Source organism: Oryctolagus cuniculus, chromosome 2 (genome assembly GCF_051225735.1).
Source record: "Oryctolagus cuniculus isolate XC-2025 breed Fujian yellow rabbit chromosome 2, ASM5122573v1, whole genome shotgun sequence".
NCBI lineage: Eukaryota > Metazoa > Chordata > Mammalia > Lagomorpha > Leporidae > Oryctolagus > Oryctolagus cuniculus.
The window spans coordinates 145716108-145740209 of record NC_142868.1 but is presented as its reverse complement, the minus strand read 5'-3'; the positions used below and the strand labels follow the sequence as shown (position 1 = coordinate 145740209).

The 24102-nt window shown below is 48.7% G+C and overlaps 1 long non-coding RNA gene across 1 annotated transcript; it reads left to right on the top strand.

The window, feature by feature from the left end:
* The first annotated feature begins 779 nt into the window (after positions 1-779).
* Positions 780-19181, top strand: LOC149128088 (uncharacterized). The gene is made up of 3 exons (XR_016229335.1): positions 780-928; positions 2188-2231; positions 18853-19181. It is a non-coding gene; the product is annotated as an uncharacterized LOC149128088 (long non-coding RNA).
* Positions 19182-24102: the final 4921 nt, after the last annotated feature.

Sequence of the window (24102 nt, the reverse complement as noted above, 5' to 3'; positions counted from 1 at the left end):
AAGTTATCCCCTGGGTTTGTGGGAGTGGCAGGGCGTGGGGAATGCCAGCTAAGGACATACTGCGTGCCAGCCACTATTAAGGATGCTGAGGCCCAGGGTGGATGAAGGGTGATGAATCTGTTGCCTGTGCTCCTTGCCTTGGCTCACAGCGGGGAGGGAGAAGGGAGGAGGGGGCCTCTGTTGCTAGGATTCTTGTGGCTCAGAAAGTGTGTACGGGGACTTGCAGACAGCGTGATCCTAACCCTTCACCACACAAGGCTGTGGAAGGCACCAGGCTCTGAGACTCCTCCATCCCCCATCTCTCCTGGCTCACCTTTGAGAGCACGGGGCCGCAGCCCCAGCACATCTGAGCGCGTTAGAACGCAAACTCTCAGCTCCTTGCAGACTTTCCCATGGAGTCAGAATCTTGGGTCCTGCATGCTCTTTGGTGACGTTTCCTTGCTAAGCATTGAGAGCCACTGGGTGGCGGTGGGGGGCTCAGCCCAGATTCCACAGGCACTCTGTGCTGTTGTTGGAAGCCTCATGGGCTGGGCCCTGGGGTCCCTGGCCTGGATCCGTGCTGGACTCAACCACGCAGCTCCCCTTTTATAGGCACTGTGGGGTTCTCTGGGAACAGCTGCTCCCTTCTTACCCACTGGAGTCTGGAAACTTAGGGCTGGGGACAGTGCAAAATTGTTCCAAGAGCAGGAGGAAAGCTTTCGGCTCTCTTCCTTGGTCCCCTTCTGACCTCCCACAGTGTTTTTCAATTTGCTCATTAATGTCAAGTGCTTTCCAGTGTGGGGACACAGGCAAGGAGAACGCAGACCCTCATGGGTTTGTTCCCCTGGGGCCCCTGCCAGGGACTGCAGCTTACAGGGTGGCCTCTGAGCTCTGGCAAGGGCCAGTGATTGCGGCTGCAGGAAGAAAGCAGTGCGGCTGGCACAAGCAGGTACGCAGGGCGACTGGTGACAGCATTTGGAAATTTCCTCCCGCTTCAGCCCCAGCCTGCACCTGAACTGTGGCCGATGCAGCCATACATTTCTGTGTAATCTCTTCTGACAACTGGGAGGGGGAAAGTCCATGAGGCTAACCCAATTACAGTAACAGAGAGCTCTGGCTGCTCCCTGTTGCCAAGGTGAACACAAGGGCATCCCCAGTCAGGGATGCGGCACGGCAGGACCAGCGGGCTGCCAGCACGGAGAGTGCTCTCCTGCTCCTGCATCCTGGGATGTTTTTCCTTTATGACAAAAGGTGGCTGTCACTCTTCGGCAGTGCCAATCAGGGAGGTGAAGGGAACTGAGTGGATTGGCTCCCTCTGCCCCCCTAGCTGGGCTTGGGACCCTGCAGCCCTGGAAGAGTTGCTCAGGGCTAAGAGCCCTGGCTGGGAGTCAGACAAGCTGGGGTCTCTGGTGCACTGTCCTGTTGTGTGGCCTCTCTCTGGGGCTCAGCGTTCTCTTCTGTAAATAAGGGTGCTAAGTGACATCATCCCCCATGCCTTCTCCCTGACTTAACATTCCAGGTGATTAAGGATTTAGAAAAGATGTCTCGGTCAAGACTGTCAGTTGTACAGGAAGAGCAGAAAGAACACCAGGCGGAGGGGATATACTCTGAAAGAGGGTTGGGGTTGCGTAGTGACAGGCTAAAATGTCGAGTTTGGGTCATGCTTCTTCTAGGCAGTGAGGAAGTCATCCGAGCATCAGGTGGCTACACGCACACACACAGCCTCCCTCCCAAGAGGCCGTCCTGATTCCCTCTGCCACTCCCAGCATGCTAAGAGAGCTCATCATCTTGCTTTCCTGTGCCACTGTCAGACCTGCACATTTTTCCAATCAGATGGGTGGGGACTGCATTCCACAGTCAAATTCCCTTTTGGACACTTACTGGATGTTTATGTTTCCTCTTCCATGGGTTTGCTGTTCAGTTTCCCGTCTATTTTTAAGTAAATCCTTTCCCTTGTAGGTCCTAGATACTCGCCTCTTGCCAGTTGGGTGCAATGCATAATATATTTTCCAAGTTTCTCCCTTGTCATTTAATTTTGGTAATTGTGGTAACTTTGGAAAAATAATCATAGATAACTGTACTCTACCAACATTTTCACCTGTGGATTGTCCTTTGGTATCTTTTTTTAAAAAAATCCTCTATACTCAAATCATAGAGCTATTTGCCTTTATTTTCTAAAAATTGTAATGCTTTCCTTTTACCTTGCAGCCTTTGATCCACAATGATTGTGTTTTTGGGTATGGCATTGCAAGGTAAGGATCTAGTTTTCCCTTTTCCACATGGATACCCACTGGACTCAGCACTGTTTATTGAGCCAAGCGTGACTCTGCTGCCTGAGGCCAGGACAAGAGTGAGACAAGTAAGGCACCTGCTCTCTCAGGGTCATGCAAGTTCAAGGCCAGCAACTGAGAGCCAGCACCTGCCTTGCCTCATCCGATCCCAGCCCTGCTGTTGCTCTCCCCTTGCGGGAACCCAGCCCAGAGTAGGAAGGCAGCTCTTGCCACCAAGAGTCCCCAACACACGAGACTAGGGCCTTCTGTCCAGGAATGTGGACTCCTGATACAGAAGAACGTTAGTGAAGAAGGAACAGAAGGAGCCCTGGAGTCTCCTCTCAGCTCTGGCTGCAGAAGGCAAGGGCTGGGATTACTAGGGTGGGCCTCTGACAGTGGGGCACAGGGACTTTGTGCCCTGGGAAGGGGCTGGTAGAGCCTTCATAGTTTTCCAAGGCTTGTGGGAGAGGCGAGGGCAGGAGACTGGAACACATAGAGCCTCTCCTTCCCTGTGTCATGAGTGGACCTTTCAGGGCCTGGTACCTAAGGGTTGTATCCAGTGCTTTCTCCATAAAATATGAGAGGTCCCTCAGAAAGTTCAAGTTACTGTGTAGGCATGAACTTGGATAACAGTAGAAGTAAAGAAAATGGTTCTTTTAAGCCATCTTTAATTACATCTGGGAGAAAATCTAGCATAGCAAGTACTACCTCCAACACTTGATAATCCCCTCTGGCAACCAACTGAGACAGGGCCTCAGGCTCTGGAGCCTTGGGAGGCTGCGTATTGTATTTGTATGTTGTATTTGATCACCTTGCTTTGCTTTCATTGTGCTGGGAGAGTTTGTTTTCTATTCTGACAATTTGCTATTAAGGTTACTGATAGGACTAGAGTCTTTCCTTTTGAATTCATTTATTTCAGCAAAAAATGTTTGCCTTCTGTATGCAAAATCATATTTGTTTGGATGTACATCATTTGAATTAAAAAATGTAGGCAAGGGTGGGGTACAGGTGTGTGGCCAGCAGGATGTGCTACTTGGGACACCCACATCCAGTGCCGGAGTGCACGAGTTCCAGTCCTGGCTCTGCTCTCTTCCAGCTCCCTGCTAATGCACACCCTGGAGGCAGCAGGTGATGGCTCAAGTAGTCGGGTCCCTGCCACCCATGCGGGAGACCCACCGTATTTCTTGGTTCCTGCCTTTGGCCCAGCCCATCTCTGGCTGTTGTGGGCATTTGAGGGAGTGAACCACTGATCTCCCCCTCCCCTCCCTCTGCCACTCTGCCTTTCAAATAAGTAAATAAATAAGAAAACATCAAAAACAACAAAGAGGTCTGGGAAGGGAAGTTCACCAAAATGTTGATGGTGGTTATCTCAGAGGGGTACGATTTCAGGTGATTTTTCTCTTCCTTGTACTGTTTTGAATTTGCATTATTTCACCAATCAGAAGAGAGCTGTTTTGACTATGGATAAAGGAACCTATATTTAAGGGAACATGTTAAATAAACAATACAAGAGACGAATTTGTCAACTAACAGGAAACCCAGCCAGAATGGTGGCTCGGTGGGAGTGTAGGCCTTGCTCTGGGAGCCTGGGGGGCACAGGGAACGCCAAGAGCGGCCCCCGGGAGAGCTCTGGCTGCCTCCACTGCTGCCCAGCTCGGTCCTCCGTGGGGGGGCAGAGGACTCTGTTTCAGAGTCTCGGTTACAGCTGTTTAATCGGGGAACTTGTTGACCATTTGGTGAAATCGGGGCTGGGTTTCTGCGGCTTGTGGACGCGAGGACACAAGGGAGTGCTGCTCCGTGAATAGTCGGTTGTACCTGAGCTGCCCAAAGAGACTGCCAGCTCCTGCCAAGTTCATGGCCCTCCCCCCTCCCCCAGGGCAGGCATGATTGAACAACCTCCATGAGGCAAAGGATTCCTGAGGTGTGGCCTTGGGAACCCCAGACTCAGTGCCCTCAGGAAAAGGCTTGGTCAGCGTGCACACCCCCAAGTTACTATTTAACCTTGCACTGGGCCGACACAGCTGACGGCAGCAAGAAGCCCAAGATTGATCTCAGGTCTTCCTCAAGGGCTTACCTGGCTTCTGGGTTTGACTACTGTTTGGGGCATCTGGTGTGTGGGTTGGATGACAGTGCCTGCCAGTCCTGAAAGGATCCCAGCCAAGGAGCTACTTCTCACAGGACAGGCAGTCACAGTCCCCGCCCTCCCGGCCACGGCCACCTGGGGGAGGCAGAGCGGCCGTGGCAGGTGGCAAGAGCTGTGACGCCAGGGAGTGGGTCCACAGCAGCTATCTTTAGCAGGGTGCTTGGGCGGGAGGTATTAGATGGAGATGCAGAGGGAGTTTGCCAGGTAGAGAGAGCTGGGGTGGAGCAGCCCGGGAAAGAGGACCCCAGGGCAGCAGAGGGCTCCATGCAGCTGCCAGGTGCCCTTGGGTGGTTAAAGAGAGTCCAGGGTGGAGAGTACATGGAAGGTGGGAGATGGCCAGGCTCAGATCCTGTGGGGCCTCCAAGGACAGAGGTCCTCAGCCGAGAGCGAGGTTCTGACAGGTTCTGTGGGAAGGTGGTGCAAGTCATCTGGTGGTGCTCAGGACAGGCCCTGGCACTGAGGAGTTATCCATCCCCAGATGTCAGCAGAACAGAGAGTGAGAAACCCCGACGGGGACCACTTAGAGGCTGTTGTTCCTTATTCTAAAGGCCAGGGGAAACCATGGAGGGGTTTTATGTAGCGGCATGACACGGTCAGTAAAGCCATCAGTCTGGTAGCTCTGAGGAAATTTTCAGACCGAAATGTTCCAGTTCAGCACCACTCTCTTAGTAATTCCAGCTCCATCCTCCAGCCTGGGGATTCCCAGCATCTGTGTACCCCTGCTCCGGGGCCTGCCTTCAGGCTGCTTTGCCGCCATCTGGTCTCTGCTAGGGCGGAGAAGCTGTTCTCTGAGAGAAAAGCGGGCCGGGGGCTCTGCTCTGCTTGGCGTGGCAGACATGTTGCCTCCGTGGCTGGTGGAAGAATGGCTGCGTCCTAGGCCCCCAAACCCATGAGTGCTACCTTGCAAGGCAAAGCGATTCTGCAGATGTGAGTTGAGAAGGGTCTCGAGAGGCAAGATGATCCTGGGTTACCCGGATGAGCCCAGTGGCATCCGAGAGGAGACAGGAGGGTCAGGGTGATGACAGAAACAGGACAAGCTGACTTGAAGATGCGAGCCTGCCGGCCTGGAAGACAGAAAGAGGGACCAGAACTTGAAGATAATGGATATTTTACACAGCAGTAGGAAGCTAATACAGCCTGCAACTCTAACATAAAAGGAAAGCAGCAAACTCAAAATGAGTAAGTGCCATTTATTTTTAAATTTGCTGCATACTGTTTAATAAACACAAAAGAATGTAAAGATTAATACAGCATTCAACCAGATGTTATCCACAGAGTAAAGAAATCAAGTGCTTCTAGCACAGCTAAAGCCCTGTGCACAACATGACTTCATTCCCTTCTCTTCCTTCTGGAGGTAATCAGTATTCCAAATGCAATATTTAGTGTTACCTTGCATTTTTTTAAAAGATTTATTTATTTATTTGAAAGTCAGAGTTACACAGAGGAGAGGCAGAGAGATCTTCCATCCGCTGGTTCACTCCCCAACTGGCCACAATGGCCAGAGCTGAGCCCATCCAAAGCCAAGAGCCAGGAGCCAGGAGCCAGGAGCTTTCTCTGGGTCTCCCACGTGGGTGCAGGGGCCCAAGGACTTGGGCGATCTTCTACTGCTTTCCCAGGCCATAGCAGAGAGCTGGACAGGAAGAGGAGCAGCCAGGACTCAAACCAGTGTCCATATAGGACGCAAGCACTGCAGGCGGCAGCTTCACCCACTACGCCACAGCGCCGGCCCCACCTTGCATTTTTATATATGTGTCTCCAAGCTAGGTGTGGTACTGCTCTGCATGCTCTTTTACCCGTGTGATGGCGTGGGGAATGATTTCCTATGCAGCTAGCTTTTTGTGTATAATATGTTTTGATGCTCATTCAAATGCACATGCAACTGTAAATGACCCTACTGTGTGAATGTCTCATTGATTCTATTGATGAACATTTCGATTGTCATCAGAGTAGAGCTTTTACAGACAATACTGCTGTGAATATTTGTGTACCTGTCTCCTTGTGAATTTCTGCAAGGGTGTTTTTAGGATTCTCAGGAGTAGAACTTCTAGCTTTCAATAGACAGCTTCTCCAGAGAGTTCCCAACCACTCTTCATAGAGGCTAGGCCAGTCCCAACTCAACTGCAGGTGCATGGAGTTGTTATTGGTGGTGACCTTGTTATAATATAACATTTTTGCCAATATAATGGACAGGAAGTTATACTTCATTGTGATTAAAAACATTTCCTGGATGTCTGTCACTCTAGAACCACCAAAATCTGCATCTACATGCCTAGCAAGCCAAACACTGAGAGCAGGGGGGTGGAAAAAAAAGTTTATTTTGCAATGCACAGAGCAAGGAATAGGGCAGCTGTTGCTCAATTCCCAAACTTCCTAAGGGTTTAAAGGTGGGCAGAATTTCAGTTCCATGATCCACCTGGGATCACATTTCTTGTGAGGATGGCTAAGGAGTGCTCCATAACAGGTTTACCAAAGGTGAGGTGTGTCTCCTGGACATACTCAGACTAATTAATAACCCATTACTGAATGCTGTCCACTCGTAGTTGGTTTCTGTATCTGCAGAGCCAACCATCTGCAGAGCAGAAATACTAGAAGAAAGAATGTGGACTGTTCTGAACATCTACCAACGTTTTCCCTTGTCAGTAGTTGTAAACAATGTGACATAATGACTGTTTACATGACATTTATATACTATTATGCATCATAAGTGACCTAGAGATGATTTAAAGTATACAGGATGGTATGCATAGGTTATATGCAAATACTACACCATTTTAGATAAGAAATTTAACATCCATAGATTTTGGTATTCACAAAGGTCCTAGAACCCAATCCCACATAGATTCCAAGGTTTGCTGTATTTGTTTAACCTGGAGATCGCTAATTCAGTGCCTACAGGGGACATTCAATAACTTCACACAATTGTTCAGGCCCAATAACATATTTTTGTGAGTTGTTACTTTATGGCCTTTACTATAACTAAGAATGAATTACTTGCTTGCAGCCTGAACTACCTTTGAGGCTTGATGAGATAATAATTTCTTCTATTTGTACTAAGATCACCTCCATTGGGTAGCAAAGAATCTCCCCTTACTTGAATGTTTAGGAATTTGGAATCTCCAACACAATCTTAGAAATTTCCATCAGATCTCGTGTTAATAGTCTTCTTTCCAGCCAGAAGTTGAAAGTGATGAGACTGACATTCTGGTATTGGGTCATTTTCCACTATAATTCAAAATAATTTTTTTCTAGGAAAAACAAAATAAATGTCCTAATTTCTGGAATTTACTTGCAAATACTGCAGCATTGAGATGTGTAATGCTGTCTGATTTCTAGTTAAATTAAACTTTAATTCTCCAAAGGTGTCAAAAGGCTGACAGTGTGGCCACTACAAGTGCCTGAGTAATCTATATCTATTCAGCACAATGAATATCCAAAATGGATTTTTCTCTGGTGAAATTAGTGGCATAGGAATCAGCATGTGACTATTAGAAAAGGATTCTCACTGGTGAAGACAGTCAAGGTATATAACTAGGCTCAAGTATTTGAAAGGCTCTGTCCACTTTTGCCTGAGCAGGGGTAAAATCTCATGAGGTCTTTAGCATGCATCTCGGGGCGGGGGGGGGGGGGGGGGGGCGAGTGCCAGACACTTTGTCCTGAACCCTTCCAGGACCCAGATATTGCTTTATGAGGATCCAGTTGCCCAATGCTGACCGTAAAGACAGTGATATCCTAACTCTGAAATGCTGGTTTCCTCTGTGGACAGTTCATGCCAGGCAGTGACAGGACAGGAGCTGGGGCTTTCTGGACCCCACAGAGCAGGTTGTATGGAGTGTTCTGTGTGTAATTGCTCGTGGCTGTTTCTTTAGTGGACGTTTGTCTGTGGGGCAGAATTTGACCTGTGACTTGCTTTCATTACAAGTTGATTGCAGGGGGTCTGATGCCGTGGCTCACTTGGCTAATCCTCCGCCTGTGGTGCCAGCATGCCATATGGGCATTGGGTTCTAGTCCCTGTTGCTCCTCTTCTGGTCCAGCTCTCTGCTGTGGCCTGGGAGGGCAGTGGAGGATGGCCCAAGTGCTTGGGCCCTGCACCCCATGGGAGACCTGGAAGAAGCACCTGGCTCCTGGCTTCAGGTCGGCATAGCATCGGCCTGTAGTGGTCATTTGGGGAGTGAACCAACAGAAGGAAGACCTTTCTCTCTCTCTCTCTCTCTCTGTCTATACCTCTACCTGGCAAATAAATTAAAAAAAAAAAAAAGTTGATTGCAAGGTAGTCACTGAGCAGCCAACACTCACCAGCTTTTCATGAAAAAGAACAGGTCTCTATCAACAAGAGAAGGGAGGAGCCAGGCCTCAGAGATGAGAGGTTGTCCCTGAGGGTCCCAGAGTACACACTCAGCCTCGCTTGGCATGCCCTGGACTGCAGGTGGCCTGAGACACCAGCCCTGGGACACCCTCTTCTCGCCCTGAGGGAGGTCTGCGGGGACCCTGAGCTGGGTGAGCTGGGCAGAAGCAGGCAGCTCGATGACATGAGCCCCTCCCACACAGGGAGGAGCAGGAAAGCCAGGTGGCAGGGATCTGGCTCTGTGAGATGCTCGCCGGCAAGGGTTTAATCTCAAGTCTGAACAGAGGTGGTTTTTCAGTTTCTAGTTTTAAAAAAGAATCTTCTGTGACTACACTGTGCTGGATAACAGAAGCCCTACAGTCACCAAGCTCACCCTTGCAGGATTTGCAAGTTCTCCCCCTTCCGGTAAACAGACTGCTGGGTATACAAAGCGTTCTCTTAGGAGCTACCATGGCACAAATTACCTCTTCTCTCAGAGAAGCCAAATATTCTTAGCTTTTTTTCTTTTAAAGACATATTTATTTGAAACTCAGAATTACACAGAGAGAAAGATGTTCCATCTGTGGGTTCACTCCCCAGATGGCCACAACGGCCAGAGCTGCGCCGATCTGAAGCCAGGAGCCAGGAGCTTTGTCTGGGTCTCCCATGTGGGTGCAGGGGCCCAAGCACTTGGGCCATCTTCTACTGCTTTCCCAGGCCATTAGCAGGAAACTGAATTGGAATTTGAACAACCAGGACTTGAACCAGAGCACATATGAGATGCTGGCACTGCAGATGGTGGCTTAACCCACTGTGCCCTTTTTATTTAGATCTGCTGCTTTCCCTGTGAAGCCTTGACACCATAAATGCTTCTCTTCCCTTTTGTTTTTCTTGGTGTGATCCCTGATCCACCTTCCATGGCCCCCCTTCAAACTTAAGCATCCTTTTTTTTAAAAAAAAGGTTATTTATTTATTTGAAAATTAGAGAGAAAGAGAGAAAGAGAGGTCTTCATTCCCTCGTTTACTCCTGCCATGCGACTGGAGCTGGCCAATCTGAAGCCAGGAGCTTCCTCTGGGTCACCTACACAGGTGCAGGGGCCCAAGGACTTGGGCCATCTTCCACTGCTTTCCCAGGCCATAGCAGAGAGCTGGATCAGAAATGGAGCAGTTGGGACTTGAACCAGGACCCATATGGGATGCCGGCACCTTAGGCAGAGGCTTAACAGTGCTAGTCCCAGCATCCCTTTCTGGTTAAATTTTTATTCATATTCCCAGGCTGGAATCTTAACTTTCAAAATTACACTCAAGGCAGGGGCTTTCCCATATTCCCAACACGGGTGGAGGTCACTGGATTTCCAATGCATCCCTGATTCCTGCAAATTTTTCTTCCCTCCTCAACAAAATCTTAAACTACTGAGGACGGGGTCTGTTTTTAACTTCTGTTGTATCTCCCTGCCCTACAGCATCCATGTACAAAGTAAGTGTCCAGAAATAACCCCTTCTGACACCATTCAGAAGATTGCAACCCATCGATGTACAGTGCTACGACTGGAAATGGAAACCCTGAGATTTGGGATGGAGTCCCCATTATTACAGCGAACTTTTTTTTAAGCAGTTATTTAGCTAGCATTTCATTTAATCCCCATACAAAAATCCTAGAAAGTAGATACTACTACTGTCCCTAATAACCAATGAACCATTTGAAAAATGACGTATAGTAAGTTGTCCATGATGGTTGGGGAGCCCCACCCTGGGTCAGTCCCAAACTGTGAAATGATTGGATACAGCAAGGGGGAGGGACGTACAGGAGAAGAGAGATTTGCTTCTCACCAAAGCCATAAAGTCAGGGGTCAGCATAGTGGTATAGTGGGTAAAGCCGCCACCTGTGGCCCTGGTTGCTAGTTCCAGGCCTGGCTGCTCTGCCCCCAATCTAGCGCCCTGCTAATGGCCTGGGAAAAGCAGTGGAAGATGGCCCAATTCCTGGGGCCCTGCCACCCACATAGGAGACTGAAAAAAGCTCCTGGCTCCTCGCTTCAGCTTGGCCCAGCCCTGGCCATTGTGGCCGTTTGGAGAGTTAATCAACCTATGGAAGATCTGGGAAGAGCTCTCTCTCTCTCTCGCTCTCGCTCTCTCTAACTCTTTCAAATAAACAAATAAATAAATCTTTTTTAAAATGTGAGTTGTGTGCCACTGCTAAATTTTGGGGTAAGTTGCCATGGTAATAGATAACTAATTCAACTAGCTCTCCCCTTTTTGGGGGGTCATGGACTGTTTTGAAAATCTGATAGAAAATATATACTGTCTCTTTAGAAAAAATGCAGACACAAAACCATGTAGCTCACAGCTTCTGGAGGATCCTATATCCTGGGAAAGCCCATTCATGGATCTCAGTTAACAACTCCTCCTCTAAATACTAGAATACTCAGCACAGAGGGGTAACCTATAGCCTTTAGTACCAGTATCCCATATGGGTGCCAGTTTGAGTCCTGGCTGCTCCACTTCTGATCCAGCTCCCTGCTAATGTACCTAAGAAGGCAGCAGAGGATTGCCCAAGTCCTTGGGCCCCTGTATCCCTGTGGGAGACCTGGAGGAAGCTCCTGGCGTTGGCCTGGCCCAGCCCTGGCCGTTGCGGCCATTTAGGGAGTGAACCAGCAGATAGGAGATCTCTCTCTGTCTCTCCTTCTCTCTCTCTGTAAGTCTGCCTTTGAAACAAATAAATAAATCTTTAAAAAAAATACTAGAATACTCCAAGGTTGAAGACTTTTCTCCCCAAATTCCTTTCCTCGGGATGACTAATTGAGTAATTGATTTCAATTAATTATTTCTCAAACAATTTCAATTAATAATTGAAAATGGTTGTTATTCTTCGCTTCAGTTGTTTTTCCTTGAGGTGGAAGCTGTGCGATTAAAGCCGTGCTCTGCCCTCCCCACCGCCACCCTGCCCCCAGCTTCTTTCCACTGGCACATTCCAGAGGGCAAAGGGGTCAAACCCACTTTTCTCCTGGTTCTATTTTTGTGACTCAATTGTAATGGAAGAGAGAGTCAGGGCGACTAGTAGGGTTTCCAGAAACTGTAATTATTAGAAATCTAGGAAGGAAGTGTGTGTCCTTGGAAGACTGAAGCTCTGAGGTTCAGAGTTGGCTTTGTTTTATTTCCAGAATACTCCCACCCAGCTCACGCTGCATTCACTTAAGCCCCTCCCACCTTGTTTTCAAGGTGCCAGCTCCAGGATGGCATTACAGCACGCAAAGGAGAAGTGTGGTTATTCAGATCCCCACGGGGACAGAGACACTTGAGCGGAGCACTCCACTTCCTCCCAGATGTCAGCGTCTGCTCAGTGCCCTGATGGCCGTGGTTTCTAACTGAGGACAGTAACTGCGCCTCTGAGTCAACTAACATCTCTCCTGTGCACCCCAGAATGCTCTCACTTCTGCTCAAGGGCACTGTGGGCTGCATTTGGAAGTGTAACCCAGGAAGAGAAACAGCTTGGGGGCATGCGGGTGTGTGCTCCATCTGCGGCAGATTTAGGTTTGGGGGTTTGAAGGCATCCTAGAGAGGTTGGGAGCATGGGAGCGGACAGGGAGACGTCTGGATGTGGAGACCTTGGAGGGTTGAACTGAGGATCAAGTCCTTGCTGGCTGAGGAGGGATCCCTGCAAACGTGTGGACAGGGAGGAAGAAGTACAGAAGGAGAGACTGGAAATGTTAGGAGACATCGTGAGAACTGGAAGAGGATGATGTAAGAGAAATCAACAGACCAGGGAGTTTTCGGATGGAGAAAGAACCAGTCCACGTGCAAACACAAGGGGACCTCACAAAGTCTGTGGGAAATGGAAGTGAAAAATAAGTTTATTTTGGTGCAAAACTTGTTTGAAATCTGTTTATAGTTTTTTCATAATATGCATTTTCCATGTACTTTCCGAAGACCCCTTGTCAGGCAAATGACAGCTGAAGCATGTCAGTGAAGTGTAGCACGAGTAGGGGCTTCCTGGTGCTCTTAGAACAGCTGAGTGGGGCGGAGGTGCTGGAAGCCTGAGTCACGCAGGCCGAGGAAGTGGCTCGCAGTGGTCCCCGCAAGACTGAAATAGGCTGAGGCGGGGACTTCTGTCTGCCCTGTGGGGAGCTAAGAGGCAGCTGAAAGGGTGGAGAAAAGGGACGCTCTCATTTTGCTGTTTGTTCATAATCTACTTTCACAGAATGAATGAAACCACATTGCAAATATAATAAACTAATTTTAATTTTAAAAAAAGATTTATTTATATAGTTGAAAGGTAGAGTTACAGACAGAGGGAGAGACAGAGAGAAAGGTCCTCCATCCTCTGGTTCACTCCTCAAATGGCCGCAACGGCCAGAGCTGAGCCCATCTGAAGCCAGGAGCCAGGAGCTTCTTCCTGGTCTCCCACGCGGGTGCAGGGGCCCAAGGACTTGGGCTGTCCTCTACTGCTTTCCCAGGCCATAGCAGGGAGCTGGATCAGAAGAGGAGCAGCTACAACACGAACCAGTACCTGTATTGGATGCCGGTGCTGCAGGCAGAGGCTCAGCCTACTATGCCACAGCACCGGCCTCCCTTTGTTTTTTTTTTTTTTTTTTTAAATAATTATTTATTTATTTGAGAGGCAGAGTTATAGACAGCAGGAGAGACAGAGAGAAAGGGCCATAAACTAATTTTAATTTTACCAAAGGTAACACTCTAGAGATATGAACTTTGGGTGAAGTCAGCATCAACAGAGAGCAAAGCAGCCGTGTGCCCAAACTAGAGTGGTCAGGGTGGAAGACACCTTGCCAGGCTCCATGGAGCACCAGAGGCTGATGGGGAATCAGAACCAAAAGGTGAAATGGTAGGAAGACAGGCGCAGGAAATCCAGAGGTGGCGACCCACACGGTGGGCTCTGCCGCCGTGTCGGGGTAGATGTGACCACTGGGACACCAGTACCCCCCCCCCCCATCCTGGGCATACTGGGGAGCGAAGATGAGGTGAACAAACTGCCACAGGTGGTTCTGGGACCCTTGAGAACTTGTAGTAGTATTTTATTTTAAATAAGTTAAGGACTTCTTGCATGTTTTCGTGAATAATTTTCTGTATGTTTAATATTTATTGTTCTGGTTTAAGCAAAATAAAACATGAGTATAGACAGCATTTTCCAAGGATCTTCCCCAGGGCGCTGGCAGGTGTTTCTGTACACTCAGTGCTTGCCAAGGCCCACTTCCTGCCTCCAGTGGCCTCGTTACTGTGGTGAGTTGTCCGGTGCTTCTGTCTCTTGGAGGCACTGGGGCATGGGATCCGCAGCCCTGTGGAAGAGGACCCCATGCGAGTCCTCCCAGCTGTACTCCCTCTGGCCTGCATTCAGGTTAAGATAACTCCCTGAGGGCTCAAACCCCACAGGCAGGCCTTGTCCAGGCCAGGACTCTTCCCGCTACAGATTTCTCTGCCACTGTCACCCTGCTTGCCTCCGAGCCCACAGCAGCAGAGCTGGCGTCTCCTGTTGAGCCATTTGCTGTGGCGACATGAGCTAGAAAGAGGGACCGTGAGCACCAGCACCAAATCTCAGGAAGCCACGACCCTGTAGAGATGTGCTCCACCTCACACAGCCCGCTGCCGCTGGGCTGGCTTCTCAGAACGCACCCCCGTTTCCCATCAAGATACAGGAAGGGAAGTGAAGAGAGAGATTTTCTGCCCACCATTTGAGGACAAGCAGATAGAAGAGGAGGAACAATAAAATACGAGTGCAATAACACCAGTGTGTGCCCAGATGCGCCTTTCCTGTGGCGGATCTGGGCGGAGGGTGGAGCGGGGGTCTTGCTCACATGGCTATGTGCTCAGGGTACCCCCAGGGCAGCTCTCTTGATGGGGGGGGGGGGGGAGTGCTGGGAAGAGCACAGCCAGGTCCCTGGCTAGTTTCTGCAAGCACTGGCTTCCTTGATATCCCGAAAAAGCAAACGCTGGACTTCTTCAGAAGTTAGAAGTCAGCTCTGACTCATTTTGCTGACCTTGGAGGCCATCTGGCTTCTTCTGGGGGTTGGGTCTGATTGTGGAAAGCTTTTAATACATGTGGTATTCAGCTACAACTACTTACTCTGCAGTTGAAGTTTTCTGCCCCAGTGATTGTCAAACAGGCCCTCTAGTTTGGGAAGGGGCTGCACAGCAGTGAGAAACCTCCCCCCAACCCCTGCCATGACCGTCACAAGCCCTTCCTGTCCTGTCTCCAGCTTCCTGGACCAGTTTCCTTCAAGCACTTGAAGTTGAAGCCACCTCCTGGCTCCTAGCACCTTCGATGCCTACAAAGAAAGCTTTTGGTGAAAAAGAGAGAAAAATGATTTTATTGTTTTTGTCCAAAATAATTTATATTCATTATAAAAATTCAAGTAATTTATAAGAGCACAAAGAGAGAGAGAGAGAGAGAGAGATCTTCCATCTGCTGATTCACCCCCAAGATGGCCACAATGGCCAGAGTTGCACCAGTCCAAATCCAGGAGCCAGGAGCTTCTTCCAGGTCTCCCACGTGGGTGCAGGGGCCCAAGGACTTGGGCCATTTTCTACTGCTTTCCCAGGCCATAGCAGAGAGCTGGATCAGAAGTGGAGCAGCTGGGACTTGAACTAGCACCCATATGGAATGCTGGCTTTGCAGGTGGTGGCCCCACCTGCTATACCACAGTTCCCATTAGATATTTTAAAAAAAATATTTATTTATTTGAAAGACAGAGTTACAGAGAGAGAGGGGAAAAGAGAGAGAGATCTTCCATCTGCTGATTCACTCCCCAAATGGCCACAACAGCCAGGGGTGTGTCAGGCCGAAGTCAGGTGCCTGGAACTAAGTCTGTCCACATCTACCATGTGAGTGTGAGGGCCCAAGCACAGGGACTGTCGCTCCCCCTCTTCATGGAGGAACAACACAGGACCTTGCCTAGGTTTCCTATCCAAGTCACGGCACCATTATGTCGCTCCTCCTCTTCGTGGAGGAACGACACAGGACCCTGCGCTGTTCTTTTGTCTGCTCGGCCCTCCCTGGGTTTGCTGCTGGTTCTTCCCGGGTTGGCTACCATCCCTTCCACTTCCGTGGAAGGGCGGTTCCCCCTGCCACATTCCCCACTTCCGCAGGGGAGCGGCACACCGCCAGCCGGCTCTCTCTCGGGGGCTGCACAGGTGTTCCTTCAGATAGATGTTCCTCTTAGATGTTCCTGATGCATGTTGTCTCTCTCCTCCTTTATAGTCCTCTTCCACCGATCCCAACTCTGCTACCCACACGCCGAGTACGCTGCTCTCCTCCAATCAGGAGTAGGTCCTACAGTTTATTGGTTGAACTGGAGGCAGCTGTGTAGAAACTGTTTCTCCCTTCTCAGCGCCATGTTGTGGGAGAGCAGATGCATAGAATAAGTCTTAATTCCAGTAACTTAGTCTAGTCTGAGTTGCTCCCCACAGGGACCATCTTCCAGTACTTTCCCAGGCACATTAACACGGAGCTGAATCAGAAGTGGAGCAGCCAGTACACAAACCAGTGCTCATATGGGATGCTGGCATCACAGGCAGCAGCCTAACTCACTGCACCACGACACCAGGTCCTAACCATTAGGTATTGAATTGCATCATTGGGGTCCCCCCACTATTTTTGTTGTTTCTAGTCTTTCCATCTCTCTCATGGACCATGGTTTATCTCATGGTTTATTCTTCCATTTTAATCATGAATCTACTTGCTTTCTTTTTGTCTTCCTCTGTCATTTTATAATCTCTTCTTTCAATTCTTTTGTCTTTTCCTGGAGACGCTTTCTAAAGGAAATGTTACCTGAAGTTTCTTTGAAAATATGGTGAATTTCCCTGAACATATGTTCTGTTTCCTTTGGAAATTCCTCCTGTGGTGCTCATATATTATTAGCCTTTTTGTGTGTGTTTCCTTCCTCTGCGGTTCCTGTATGTAAAGCTCGTGTAATTCCCTTTTGATAATTGCGTGTCTTTGAGTGGGGTCCACTATTGGCTGAACAACAGCAGCGTCAAGAGTAGAGGAGGAGGGGAGGTAGGCAAGAATCTAGGATTTTGTTGTCCTAAATACCTTTCAGTCACTTCCTTCTCCTTGGGAATCCTCTCCCCCTGGTGTTGGATGCTCAGGAAGTCCAGGGGCCCCAGCCTCAGAGGTGCAGACTGGCGGCCCTGCCTCCACTTCCTCCCTCTCTTGCTCAGAATCACATGTCTCTTTCTGGAGGCGAGATCAGCAAGATAGCCCCTGCTACTGCAGTGTCTGGCTGTTCTCTCCAGCTCCCCCTGTCTCCGGAGGCCAGCCTGTGCCACATCTCCTCCATGGAGTCAGGACATCATTAGCCAAGCCTCCAGCCACAGGTTTTTGGACCCTTTGTCCTGGGAGGCACTGGCCATCTCTTTCCCATTTCACTCCCCTCCCTCCCCCCACCTCAGCTAGGCTCCCCCCATCGGCTCTGGCTCTGTGCTGTGGCTGTTTGTTTCATTGAACATAGAGGCTTCCCTGCCTTGGTGTTTCATTTCCTTGACTATGATCAGTGGGTCTCATAAAAGGAGAATGGAGTGAATATTTCAACAGGAAGTTTCTTGTTTTGAAAGGCTAATTGGTATTATAATAAACCCACTTATAGCCTAAGAAGATTTATTATATTTATATGTGAATGTATTATAAATTATGAATAAGAAAATCTATTTTTTTCATTTATTTATATTCCTTTCCTTCTGAGTTGCATTTTTAAAAATGTATTTATTTGAAAGGCACACAGAGAGAGTACTCCCATCCACAGAAGCCTGAAACACGAGACAGAAAGCCTGCAGTGGAAAATCATCTAAATCTTGCCATCTATACATAACTGCTGTGAAGTTTGTGTGACTTTCTTTTTCTTATCATTTGAGAGGCAGTGAGAAATAGGCACAGAGCAAGTGTTAGCTCCCATTGTTTATCCAGTCCCCAGATACCCACAATGGGCCCCAAGCCAGGGGTGGAAGCTGGGGATGGGCACTTCCTGGGGAGTGCTTCCAGGGTGTGCGTTAGCAGGAGCTGGAATGGGGGGCAGATCTAGAACTCAGACCCAGGCACTGTGGCTGGGCTGCAGCCTTCCAAGAGGCACCTTAGCCACCGTGTCAGACACCTGCCCCTTTGGTACATGGCTTATGTGTACTGTATTTTCAGTTTGACAAAAATGGGTTCATAAATGCTGCTTTGCAAAGTTTTGTTATTATATAAGTGGTGTATTTAAAAAATATTTTATTTGAAAGGCAAAGTTATATATAGAGAGGGATAGACAGAGAGAGAGCTTCCACCCACTGGTTAATTTCCCAAATGGCCACAACAGCCTGGGCTGGGACAGGCTGAAGCCAGGGGTGACAAAAGCCCAAGCACTTGGGTCATCTTCTGCTTTCCTAAGCACATTAGCAGGGAGCTGGATCAGCAACAGAGCAGCCAGAGTTCACACGGGATGCCGGCCGCTTACCCTGCTGCACCACAGTGCCGGCCCTATAAGTGGTGTGTTAACTCATTATTGAAACAAATGCAAAACAGGAAGACGAGCCTGACTTCACCTTCCTTCCAGCTGATCCCCTTCCCCAGGGAAAGTACTTGTCTAAGACTTCCAGGCTCTTTTCCTATTCATTAACATATTGATTGAAAAATATTTATTGATGTGAAAGTCAGGGTTACAGGGAGAGAGAGGTGTTCCTTCCACTGTTTCAACTCCCCAGATGGCTACAACAGCCAGGGTTGGGCCAGGCCAAAGCCAGGACCGGGAGATCCATGCAGGGTCTTCCATGTGGGTGGAGGGACCCAAGTCCTTGGGCCTTCCTTGGCTGCTTTCCCAAGCCAGTAGCAGGGAGCTGGATCTGAAGTGGAGCAGTTGGACTGGAGCCAGTGCCACATGCAGGCCCCTGGCATATGTATTATATTATAAACACATGGAGACATGGTTTTGAAAATATGAATTAGCTTCCAATCAGTAGTGGGAGCTGAGAGCCCTCAGTAGCCGCACCTCTGCAGCTGGCATCGCAGCCCCCGCCCCGAGACCCCAGTCACCATGCCTGCAACCTCAGCACGGTGGCTACCTGGCCGTGCCTGCTGGTTGGGATGGGGGCCTCACGAGGAAGGATTTGGGAATGGTAAAATAGCTCAGTGTATGAAATGGATGTGGTTTCATTAACAGGAATGATAGCAAGGAAGATGCCTTAAAGGAGCACAGCCCTGGGCCAGTGTTGTGGCATAGCGGATCGCCACCTGCAGTGCCAGCATCCTATATGGGCGCTGATTTGGTTTGAGTTCCAGCTGCTCCACTTCTGATCCAGCTCTCTGCTGTAGCCTGGGAAAGCAGTGGAAGATGGCCCAAGTGCTTGGGCCCCTGCACCCATGTTGGGGACCCAGAAGAAGCTCCTGGCTCCTGGCTTTGGATCAGCACAGCACCGGCCATTGCTGCCATCTGGGGAGTAAACCAGCAGATGGAAGACATCTCTTTCTCTCTGCCTCTCCTTCTCTGTGTAACTCTGACTCTAAAATAAAATAAATCTTTTTTTTTAAAAAGCCTATGCCGGCCGGCGCCGCAGCTCACTAGGCTAATCCTCCACCTTGCGGCACTGGCACACCGGGTTCTAGTCCCAGTCGGGGCGCCGGATTCTGTCCCGGTTGCCCCTCTTCCAGGCCAGCTCTCTGCTGTGGCCAGGGAGTACAGTGGAGGATGGCCCAGGTGCTTGGGCCCTGCACCCCATGGAAGACCAGGAAAAGCACCTGGCTCCTGGCTCCTGGCTCCTGACATCGGATCAGTGCGGTGCGCCGGCCGCAGTGTGCTGGCCGCGGCGGCCATTGGAGGGTGAACCAACGGCAAAAGGAAGACCTTTCTCTCTTTCTCTCTCTCTCTCTCTCACTGTCCACTCTGCCTGTAAAAAAAAAAAAAAAAAAGCCTATGCCTCAGGTTTTCTAAATTTCCCAAGTTTTCAGTACTGCTCTTTCTGCATTCTGTTTCTTATGTTTCCTTTCCCAACACCACATCTAGCAGTGGTGTAGTAGAGAAGGGCTTGTCCACTTTGTTGTGCATCAGACTCACCTGGGGACCTTATTAAGGTTCCCTTTGAGAAGAGATGTGCAGGAGCTGCACCAGAAACATGGCGGAGAGAAATGAAAGAAGACCTAAGTGGAGAGAGATTCCACACTCACAGATTAGAAGACTCATTATTGTTACGCTGTCAATTTTCCCCAGATTGATCTGCAGCTTTACTGCAATCCCAATAAAAGTCCTGGCAGGTTCTTTGTAGAAATTGAAAACTGATTCTAAAATTTACCTGTAAATTCAAAAGACCTAGAGTAACAAAAACAACTTTGAAAAAGAATAAAATTGGAGGGCTAATAAATGATTTTAGACTTTGTAAAGCTATAGAAATGTTGTGCTGATGTAAAGACAGACAAATAGATTTCTTAATGGAATATAGACAAGGACTCACACAAAAATGACCAATTGATTTTTGGCAAAGTTGTCAAGGAAATTCAACCAGGGAAAGGGTGATCTTTTTAATAAATGGTGTTGGAACAATTGGCAATCCATATCCATATGTAAAACAACAACAACAAAACAAATCCTGATCCTTACTTCATATCATATATAAAATTAAGATGAAAGACAAAACAAATTGAGGAACTGGCATAGATTAGAAGAGATTAAGGAGATACAATAAGTAAATGCAATGTGGGATCCTGGGTTGAATCCTGGAACAGAAAAAGTACATTAGGAAAAAGCTGGTGAGATTTAAATAAGTCTGTAACTTAGTTAATAAATGCTAATTTCCTAGTTTTAATAATTGTACTGTTTATGGTAACTTAACACCAGTGAAAACTGGATGTAGGGTGTATGTGAACTCTGTACTATTTTTGCAGCTTTCCTAGAAATCCAAACTTATTTCAAAATAAAGCTTTTAAAACATTACCTTAAGTAGATAGTAGACCTAAACATAGGGGCTAAAACTTCTAGAAGAAAATTTGGTAGAAAGTCTTAGTAGCCTTGAATTTTTTTTTTTTTTTTTTTTGGACAGGCAGAGTTAGACCGTGAGAGAGAGAGAGACAGAGAGAAAGGTCTTCATTTTCCAATGGTTCACCCTCCAAATGGCTGCTACAGCCAGCACACTGCGCCGATCCGAAGCTAGGAGCCAAGTGCTTCTTCTTGGTCTCCCATGTGGATGCAGGCCCAAGTACTTGGGCCATCCTCCACTGCCTTCCCAGGCCACAGCAGAGAGCTGGACTGGAAGAAGAGCAACTGGGACAGAATCCGGCGCCCCAACTGGGACTAGAACCTGAGATGCTGGTGCTGCAGGTGGAGGATTAGCCTAGAGAGCCGCGGTGCCAGCCCAGTAGCCTTGAATTTGTCACAGTTTCGTTTCTTTCTTTCTTTTTTTTTTTTTACAGGCAGAGTGGACAGTGAGAGAGAGAGAAAGAGAGAAAGGTCTTCCTTTTTGCCGTTGGTTCACCCTCCAATGGCCGCTGCAGCCAGCGCGCTGCGGCCAGTGCACCGTGCTGCCAATGGCAGGAGCCAGGTACTTATCCTGGTATCCCATGAGGTGCAGGGCCCAAGGACTTGAGCCATCCTCCACTGCACTCCCTGGCCACAGCAGAGAGCTGGCCTGGAAGAGGGGCAACCGGGACAGAATCCGGCGCCCCGACTGGGACTAGAACCCGGTGTGCCAGTGCCGCAAGGCAGAGGATTAGCCTAGTGAGCCGCAGCGCCGGCTGTCACAGTTTCTTAAATATGACACGAAAAGGGATAAACTATGAGGAAAAAAATCAGTAAATTAGGCTTTATCAAAATTCAAGCCTTTTGTTGTTCTAAACACTGTCACAAAAAAAGGCAGGCTAACAACTAGAAGAAAATGTTTATAAGATATATATATATATGTAATATATATTATATATGAGAGCTCTCATAATTCAATAATAAGGTAAGCAATGCAATGAAAAGTTGGCCAAAGATTTCAACAGATACTTTACCAAGCAAGATGTACAACTGGCAAATAAGCCAATGAAAAGATTCCTGACATCAGTAGGCATTAGGGAAAGGCAAATAGAAATCACAGTTACCACTACATCACTGTTAGAATGGCTGAGATTTTAAAAGACTGAGTATACTAACTGATGATGGGGGTGTAGAGAAATGGGAAACTTGTGCTCTGCTAGTGGAAATGCAAGATAGAGCAACCACTTTGTAAAAGAGTTTAGCAATTTCTTTGAAGCAAACTTATACCTACCAAGTCATCCAGTCATCCCACTTCTAGGTATTTACTTGATAAATGAAAGCATTTGTCCATATATAGACTTGTTCTTGACTGTTCACTGCAGCATTATTTATAATAGCTTCAAACTGGAAACAACCCAAAAATCCACAAACAGGCTAAGGGATAAACAAACGTGTGTTTCCGCAGAATGGAACAGTATTCAACTATAAAAAGGAATGACACACACTGCAGCATGAATGAGTGTCAGATTTATTATTCTAAGTGAAAGAAGCAAGACAATGAGGAATACATACCGTATGATTCCATTTATGTAAAATTATACAAGTTGCAAACTAATCCATAACGATAGACCAGTGGTTGCCTGGGGACACTGGGAGCAGAGAAGCAGGGAAGAATTAGGAAGGGCACAAGGAAACTGAGTGCCAGCCGGCGCCGCGGCTCACTAGGCTAATCCTCCACCTTGCGGCGCCGGCACACCGGGTTCTAGTCCCGGTTGGGGCGCCGGATTCTGTCCCGGTTGCCCCTCTTCCAGGCCAGCTCTTTGCTGTGGCCCGGGAGTGCAGTGGAGGATGGCCCAAGTGCTTGGGCCCTGCACCCCATGGGAGACCAGGATAAGTACCTGGCTCCTGCCATCGGATCAGTGTGGTGCGCCGGCACAGCGGCCATTGGAGGGTGAACCAACAGCAAAAGGAAGACCTTTCTCTCTTTCTCTCTCTCTCACTGTCCACTCTGCCTGTCAAAAAAAAAAAAAAAAAAAAAAAAAAAAGAAACTGAGTGTCGACTGTGTGTTCTCTTGGTGGTGGTGGTGGTGGTTTCACAGGGGTGTACTTACGTCAGTCTCATCACCACATGTGCACTTTAAATGACTGTAACTTATTGTGTGTGAATTATACTTCAGTTGAGCTGTGAAAAAAAAGGAAATGAAAAAGAAAGGAATCCCCTGAAGTGTTTATTGAAAAGTTTGCTGGGTCCCACTCTTAGAGTTTCTCAGTAGGTCTAGGGTAGGCCCAAGAATTTGCATTCCTAAGATGTTCTCAGGGGATGCTGACACTGGTATTCCACACTTTGAGCACCACGGGTGTACAGGATGTGGCAGACAGCTTTGTAGTGGTGCCATCTTGTCTACACAGCCTGTTGGTGCCCTTCTTGCTGTGAGGGAATCTCCATATGTACTAGGGAGGCAGGACTCCACCTCCCACCGTGGAAATAGGTGAGGCAGATCTGCCTTCTGCTGACCCTTGCATCTCAGTGGGAGCGAATCTGGGCTTGCATTGTGAGTGCAGAGGAGACCCCAGCAGGTGGATACCTGGGGAACTGGGGACAGTAGGGCAGCGGTGGCCACCGACTACAGTGATATCCACAGTGATCACGGAAGATGTTGGGAGCCCGGAAGTTCTAAACTGACTGCTCCCGAGGCTTCGTCTCTGCTGAGGTATCTCCCCTTAGCTCCCATCTGAGACTGGCTCCGGCTTTGGGGCTGATCCCATGAGCGACTGATAGTGTTGTGTTCCAGATTGCCCAGATAGAAAGAACCAGCGAGACTCACCGTAATGCAAAGAACAAAGGGGCTTTATTTGTAGGTCCAGCATGCTGGGGCCCCAGCCTCCCGTGCAACGCAGTGCTGGGAGACCAAGACCCCCTTCTCTTTGTTCTCGGGGTTTTTATAGTTCCCGGGCAAACAAGTATTACGTCTGCATTCCTTTCCCCTCATATGGCCATACATTGAGCCCCCCCACTTGTTGCCCGCCCCAGCCCTGCTGGACCAAGGACTGCCCGGTGTCAGGTTTCATCTTCCACCAGGTGCATCCTGGGCCTAGCCTGCCCTTTGTCTTGTGAGAAGCCTGTCATGGCGTGACTCTGGCCTCTCACAATAGGCTACCTGTTAGGGGTTGAATTGTGTCTCCCAGCATCTCAGAGTGTGGCCTTATTTGTAACTAGGGCCATTGCGGAGATAGTTTTAGGGTGAGGTCAGACTGGAATAAGGTGGGCTTCTAATCCACTGACTGTTCTTATTAAAGGGGAAACCCGGGGGCTGGCGCTGTGGCGCACTAGGTTAATGCTCCGCCTGCGGCATCATCATCTCATATGGGCGCCGGTTCTAGTGCTGGCTGCTCCTCTTCCAGTCCAGCTCTCTGCTGTGGCCTGGGAGGGCAGTGGAGGATGGCCCAAGTGCTTGGGCCCTGCAC